We start from the raw sequence: 7,590 nt of genomic DNA on the forward strand, positions 1-7,590 counted from the left end.
TGTTTCTATGTTTCTATGTTTCTATGTTTCTATGTTTCTATGTTTCTATGTTTCTATGTTTCTATGTTTCTATGTTTCTATGTTTCTATGTTTCTATGTTTCTATGTTTCTATGTTTCTATGTTTCTATGTTTCTATGTTTCTATGTTTCTATGTTTCTATGTTTCTATGTTTCTATGTTTCTATGTTTCTATGTTTCTATGTTTCTATGTTTCTATGTTTCTATGTTTCTATGTTTCTATGTTTCTATGTTTCTATGTTTCTATGTTTCTATGTTTCTATGTTTCTATGTTTCTATGTTTCTATGTTTCTATGTTTCTATGTTTCTATGTTTCTATGTTTCTATGTGACATCTTTTCCACATTCCTCCAACCTCCACCGCTACCCCTCTGCTACCTCCAGCCTTCAACACTCCAGAGAAAATGTCCCTGGTTTGTCCAAACTTTCCTCACAGCGCATGGCCTCTGACCTAGGCAATATTTTAGTAAACCTCTTCTGCACCTTCTCCAAAGCTTCCATATTGTTCCTATAATCGGCCAATCAAAAATAAATGGAATCCTCCAGATGTAGCCTAGCCAGAGATGCATCATTATAAAGCTGGAACAAATCCATGTTTGCCCAATTTTCTCTTCTAGCTCAACAGAAAATACACAACTGTATTGTCTCTGCTTATTTTTGTCAACCTGACAGAGGAGAATATGAGGGGAGTTGTGTTTCCTCCTCAAGGTTTCAGGAAAGGATGTGGTGGAACACTGGATGCTCAGAGCTGAAGGTGAAAGGAAATAAGAAAGAACATTGTCCATAGTGCATTCGACAACATGGAATCTGCAAATCAATCATCATCTGCAAAATGCCACACAGTTGCCTGTGATAATCACTTTGAATAGATGGTGTTTCCTACTCCGGCTCCAAGATTCACAGGAACTTGTTGCATGTGTGACATTGCAACTACAATCAAATCAGGACAACCTGCAGATAATGAACACTGAGCTGAACTGTACTGAAATATGCCTTTTCATATTATGTTTTCAATATTATGTGCTGTTGTTCTTTTTTTGTTGCCATTTGTATGTGATGTGGGGGGGGGGTTGATAATTGATATTTTTGCTTTGAACTGATACTTCTTTGTTTTGTGACTGTACGTGGGGAAAATGAATCCCAGGGTTGTGTAAAGCATACACATGTTGATAATAAATGTAATTTGAAGTTTGAGAATTTTGAGATTAAATTATAAATTACCACTACCAAGAGATTCCGAGCTCAGCATATGTGAGATGATGCTCTCATGATCTTCCACAGCTTCCCTGATTTGGAAATCTTCCTCTGACTGTAAAGTTATTTTTCACATTGGGAAGAAAGAGAAAGAAGGCTGATGAAACTGACATCTGCTGTGGGAAACGTGGACATGTCAGAGTGGGACTGAGAACTTGGACACAATGTCGTGATGACCAGAGCATTTTCTCAAGTGACAATAGTAAACAAGGATTCTGTAACTGGATGAGGAATGAAGAGGCATGAACTGATGATTCAGAATAAAATGAGTTCAGGTCACATCACAGCAGCAGGGAGATATAATTTAATGGATTGAAGTATGGTGAAAACAGCCAGCTAGCATAATAGTCATGATTCAACCATCAGATTACTATCAACACTGAGCTTGTTCACCCTTTGTCCTTCACAGAAACATATGGTGATTGAAAGTCTCTGGATGTCAGGAATTACCCAATGCTTTTCACCTGCTCTTTTAGCCAAAGTACTTAGATATTTACAGAATCACTGGTACACACTAAGAAGAGAGTTCACAATGGCAATGACACTGTGTGAGAAAGATTGATGTTTGAGCCTTTCCTAGATGATGATAGTCATTCCCTGCCATTTCAGTTGTACTGATATTACTGGACACTTTTTCCTTTGATTAAATATTGCTTTGGCCTTGCTGCAGGCAGTAGTTGGGAGCAACATTTGCTGAGAACTTTTGAAACAAAATGAACACTGAATAATCAGCAGCAAACTTCTGACTTCAGACATTAGGGTGGAAAGAAGGTCATTATGGAAGCAGTTGAACATGGTTTGGACAAAGACGATACACTGAGTAATTTCCACAGTGATACCCTGGGCTGACCTCCAACAGCCACAACAATCTTCTCTATGATATTTTCCCCTTGATGCCACACTCTGTCAAATGCTGTCTTTATATTTCCAATCACCTGCATCCCAGTGATTCTATTGAAGTTTGCCTGAACAATGACCTGCATTTGTCTGATGACCTGACACCAGTTGTCTGGGCCCAAACATCAATGAACGTTCCTTTCTTTATGAAAAGTTGGGATATTTGCTGCTGTTTGCACAACATTCACATCAATTCAGGTAATGAGACAAGTTGTCCTGCATGGAGCACGACCAAGTCCATCTGCAGGCATGAGGTGACAGGTACTGTAACTGTGATGAGAGGCCGGGGCGAGGATAGTAAGGACCCACATGCTGGAGTATCCAAGACTAGAATCAAGAAAGGATTTTGAGACTGAGACAAGGACAGAGTTCCTGAGTAAATGCTAGATGAGAGCCTGATGAGACAAGACAGAAGCCTAAATGAGACAGAAATTCTAACCACTATCGCAGATTGAACCTGAGTTGAGCTGATGATTGAACACTGAACTTCCGTTCAGGTGCTTTCTAAATATCCAAATCTTGGAGACAAAACACGTCCACCGATTAGTGGAGTGGGCCAGAATCTTTAAAATGACCATGCTAGTTATCCATCCTCAGCAGAATCAGAATGTCTAAACATTGGAGGCTGGCGTTATCAGACTCCATTCATAAATCAATAATCATCCCCAGCAAGAGAATATCTGAAAGTCTATGTCCCATCAGTCTTGAATTGTGTTGTTATTTCTCCTTTGGGGCAAAGTCCTGGAATGCTTTAGACACTGGGGGAACAATTTCACCTCCAGACTGAGAGCAGTTCCAGTAACTACATCAACACAGCTTCTTTTGGTCGTTCAGGAAATACAGTGAATTTCAGTTAATTGGGACACATTGGGACCACTACATTTTGCCCAATTAGCCAAAGTTTCATGGAAATAGTTAAAAAGGTATAAAAAAGACAAACTGAGGAACAAATTATTTAAATTAAACACAGAACAATCTAGAACGCCACCATCCTATAAAACTGTGTATTAGTTCCTAATATTTATGGATAGAGGAATTCATCCAGTAAAACAATTAACAAGATCATTGCCAACTCCCAGTACAGATAATGGTCTGCCTTCATGCAATGCTATCAATGACTGTATCTTCCAAACCTTCATTTTCATTGTAACATTCAAGATGATCTTTAATACCTTCAAGTACTTCATAGATCCTAACTTGATGAAGTGGTGAAAAGTTTAATTATCACTCCTGCATGTTTTTGGCATCTCCAGCCTGAATGCTTGAAACACAGAAAACAGAACAATTCACCATTGTCTTCCTGCTTATTTCTCATCAACTATGCGTGACAAAAATCACTGCTTTTGAACACAAACACACAAACACACAAACACACTGATGCTATCTTAAAACTCTTTGTTCTCATCATGGTGGAACGTCTACCAGCCACATAAGCGTGTGCGACTAAAACTCGTTAACCTGTTGGACAACAGTCTCCTTCCGCAATTAAGTGGCCGTGTCCCAAATAAAGGCAGGGAATTCTGGCAATTTGCTCCATTAGGTTTTGTTCTTTAAGCATCGTCCCAAGTAAGTGGCTGACCTGATTAAACACTGGCCAATTAACAGGAACTCTCTCTATCCCAGAAAAGAACAAGAAAATCTCTGCTTCCTTCCTCCTTCACTTGATTGACAACTGTAAGAGCTGTAATTTGCAGTGTTCGAAGTTCAAACTTCAATATAAAGTTATTTTCAAAGTATGTCCATGTTACCATGTACGAGCACTCAGACAGTCAGTTCTGAAGCCAGGGGTTTTCTTCCATGTGTTTAGTTCCATGTGATTCTCGCTAAATATCGTGCCCTTGAACTAGTGGCCTTTGGATTCACAAGTCTCCGTTATGGGGCAACGTTTCCTGGTATCTACGGTATCGATGTTGTTCAAAGTTCCCCTCAGCTTTTTCATTACATAAATAGTTAAAGTTCTAACAGACATAGAGTGTCGCCCTCCCTCTCTCTCTCTCTCTCTCTCTCTCTCTCTCTCTCTCTCTCTCTCTCTCTCTCTCTCTCTCTCTCTCCCCCCCCCTCTCTCTCTCTCTCTCTCTCTCTCTCTCTGGATGCGCACCAGTTCCATGGCTTGGGCATTTTTGGAAAAGCAGATGGTTTCTCGGCTCGACCGTCTACACTCTCCGCAGGAAACCCGCGAACCCAGAGGTTTGAGTTCATCTACTTAATCTACTGGTCAAGGCCCCAGCAATCTCGTCCCTTGCCCGCTTCAATCACCTGGGGTAAATCACATCAGGCGCTGGGAACTTGTCCACATTAATACTCATTAGGAGCCCAAAACTTCTTGACCTCTAAACACCCCAATGTATTTACACACAAAGCACTGATCTCCCGGTTCTTCCTATCATTTTCCTTGTTAAATATTGACACTCGTTAAGTATATAACTCACATTTTGTTCATCCGAGCAAATGCCCCGCCCCTTCATCCTTGAGTGGTCCCACTCCTTCCCGAGATGTGCTCTTGCTCTTGATATATGTATAGGGTGCCTTGGGATTCGCCTTAATCCTACTTGCCAGGGACTTTTCATGGCCCGTCCTGACTTCCCTAATTCCATTCCTTCATTCCTTTATGGCTTCCTTATACTCCTTGTGTGCCCCGTTTGATCCAAAATTCTGAAACTTCACATACTTTTCTTTTTTCTTCTTGACTAAATTCATCGCCTCTCTGGACATCCAAGGTTCTCTTATCTTTCCCTTCCTGGCCTTCCTTCTAACAGGAACATACTGTAACACCTGTGTGGCACGGGTCTTATCGCTTGTGACTGGTCGCTGCACTCTTTGGAAAATGAAACTACATTCGGTGCTGGTAGGCCATCAGAAGGTTCTAGGTATCAGAAGGAGGCACTGAATCGAAACCACACACTTCTGGAAATAAGGTTTTGTTCATAAGAAAAAAAAACACAATAGTTACAAAATATTTATAGGATCAAAAACAATTCAAAATTCCAACATTTGGAGCATAGACTCTAAATCTTATATTTCAACCCGCAACAAATTCCTTTTTAATTAGAATCGCTGAGATTCTTTTATTACTCTAATCTAATTCATTAGATCTAGTGTTTAAAAGTTTAGACTAAACGTTCCTTTTTACTTATCCCCAGTTACTTAGAAAACCAAATATAATTCCTATTCTCAAGTATTATATTCAAGTATTATAGTTCAGTTTCATTTCCAGGCAGCATATCTACAAGTTTAAATTCCAAAATTATATATACACAGCTTAACTCCTTTCTCGACAATTCTCCAACGTCACAACTCTTACAGTAAATCTCGTTCAGTAATTTATCTAAGTCAATGCAAAGATAATCAGTTCCTCCAGAACATCAAATTCGGATTCTTTGAATGAAAATAAACATATACCCTGTACATTCAACCGTATTAAATCCTCACCGTCATTACATATTTCGTTCCCGCGCTGGTTCTTCATGGGGGGTGGGGGGGGGGCGGTCTTCCTCGTTTCTTGTTGCATTGGAATGAAATAGTTGATCATCCACAGAAAGTCAACTCACAAACTTGTACAAAAACTTGACCAAATCCCTTGGTGTGATTTTGTGGAACTAATTCCCAACCACACGGTGGGGATTTTGAACACTCAACACTGCCGATATTGCCTCGTTAGAGCTGCTGCGTGTTATAGCCGTAGCTTCAATAAATCTTTTGTCGCCATTGTCTCTCCTCCAGGGGTTTCACCCTGAGGTTTTCAAGTTAGTAGGGTAAAGATACTCACTACTAATTCCACTCTTAAAGGTTCATGTCTTAAGCTTCTGACCGTTGCTGCGTTTTTCTCCTTTCCGCTCCGCGTCCAGCCTGGCGCCCCGTCATAGGGTTATTTTTTCAAATTCTTTTTTTAAAATCGGTAACCCTCGTTTTCATCCCTAACACTTCATGTTAGAAAGGTGCAACTTCCTAACATTACATCTTTGGTTTAATTAATCTGGGTTACAGTAACTTTCCTTCCTGAACTTTGTGGAATTGATTTTTAAACACCCTCGACATGTCTGATGTGGACTTGTCGGAAAAAGGTGGTTCAACACCCCGCCTTTTACCTTCCCCTCTATCTTTTCTAAAAGTTCAAAAACCTGGGACGTTACTCATCCATTCCTGTCTCTCTCTCTCTACCAAGTTTCAGTAATGGACAAAACATCGTAGTTTCATGACTGATCCATGCTTGAGTTCATCATCCTCACCCAGAATACTTCCAGCATTAAAATATACACACTTCAAACTACCCGACCCATCATACCTGATATTGGGATTTTGCCTTTCAATTCTCCTGTGCTCAGACAGCCGGGTTATGTGAAAGCTGGTGTTCTGTTGGGTTCTCTTTTCGACTTCACCTCCGGTAATAAGGTGTTCAGTCCTCGTCCCGCCCTGTTCTCGGAAAGGGTGTAGCTTCACTTTAAATCGAGACTTCTCACTGAATCCAGTGCATCCTTCTGCTCACGATGATACGCGTTGAAACCCACCCGGATCCAGAGTAGCAAGTAAGCAGGGAAAGTTCCACACAATCAAGTGTGCTTCACTGGTTCCGTAAGGTTCTCTGGGTTCACAACCCGAGTGCCGTTGAATTCGGGTTTTCAGCGAGAGCAGCTCAGGGTGTGCATGGCTCACAGTCCGTGAACAGCAGCGACCTGAAGGGAGAATGACAATCGTACGAGTAGTGATGACCCGAAATGAGCATTCTGAGTTCTCAGATGTTGGTGGTATTCATGACCGGTTGGGATGAGGATTTGAGTTTGGAGAGGAGCACCCCCCCCCACCAGGAAATAGTGTAAACTGTAGAACAAAGCGCACATCAACATGGGACGTGAACAGTTACAGAGAACAGGAGTGGCAGGCTCAGAGAACAGGGGTGGCAGGCGTGAAGTTATTGACTGTTGTCCGGAGATCTGAGCGGTGAATCTGGGAGACGCTTATTTTCAAATCCAACGCCATCTATGGGAAATTTTAAGCTATCAAAATAAGTAAATCAAGCGGCGTTAGCAGCGTGGTCTGTGGAACTGTTGGATGCTGTAAAACCCCTCGAACTCACTGAGGCCACTGCCGCCCTCTCTGCACATGCGCCTCCCTCCAGTCCCGGAGCAATGTGGTTAACTTTGATCAAATGTGATCACATTTTAATTCCACGTCCCATTCCTGTTCTGATATGTCTATCCACGGCCTCCTCTACCTTAAAGATGAGGCCACACTCAGGTTAGAGGAACAACACCTTATATTCCGTCTGGGTAGCCTCCAACCTGATGGAATAAACATTGACTTCTCAAACTTCCGCTAATGCCCCACCTGCCCCTCGTACCCCATCCGTTATTTATTTATTTATATACACACATTCTTTCTCTTTCTCTCCTTTTTCTCCCTCTGTCCCTCGGACTATACCCCTTGC

The 7,590-nt window shown here is 41.4% G+C and overlaps 1 protein-coding gene across 2 annotated transcripts in view; it reads right to left on the minus strand.

Annotated features, from left to right (window-relative positions):
* LOC134352918 (interferon-inducible GTPase 5-like) overlaps positions 1–6,940 on the minus strand; it is a 29,551-nt gene extending 22,611 nt beyond the window's left edge. For both annotated transcript variants that reach the window (XR_010019507.1, XM_063060532.1), the window contains exon 1: positions 6,451–6,940. The gene's annotated coding sequence lies outside the window, so the exon portion shown is untranslated. The remainder of the gene's footprint in view (positions 1–6,450) is intronic.
* Between the last annotated feature and the right edge of the window lie 650 nt (positions 6,941–7,590).

This window comes from Mobula hypostoma, chromosome 10 (genome assembly GCF_963921235.1).
Source record: "Mobula hypostoma chromosome 10, sMobHyp1.1, whole genome shotgun sequence".
Taxonomy (NCBI): Eukaryota; Metazoa; Chordata; class Chondrichthyes; order Myliobatiformes; family Myliobatidae; genus Mobula; species Mobula hypostoma.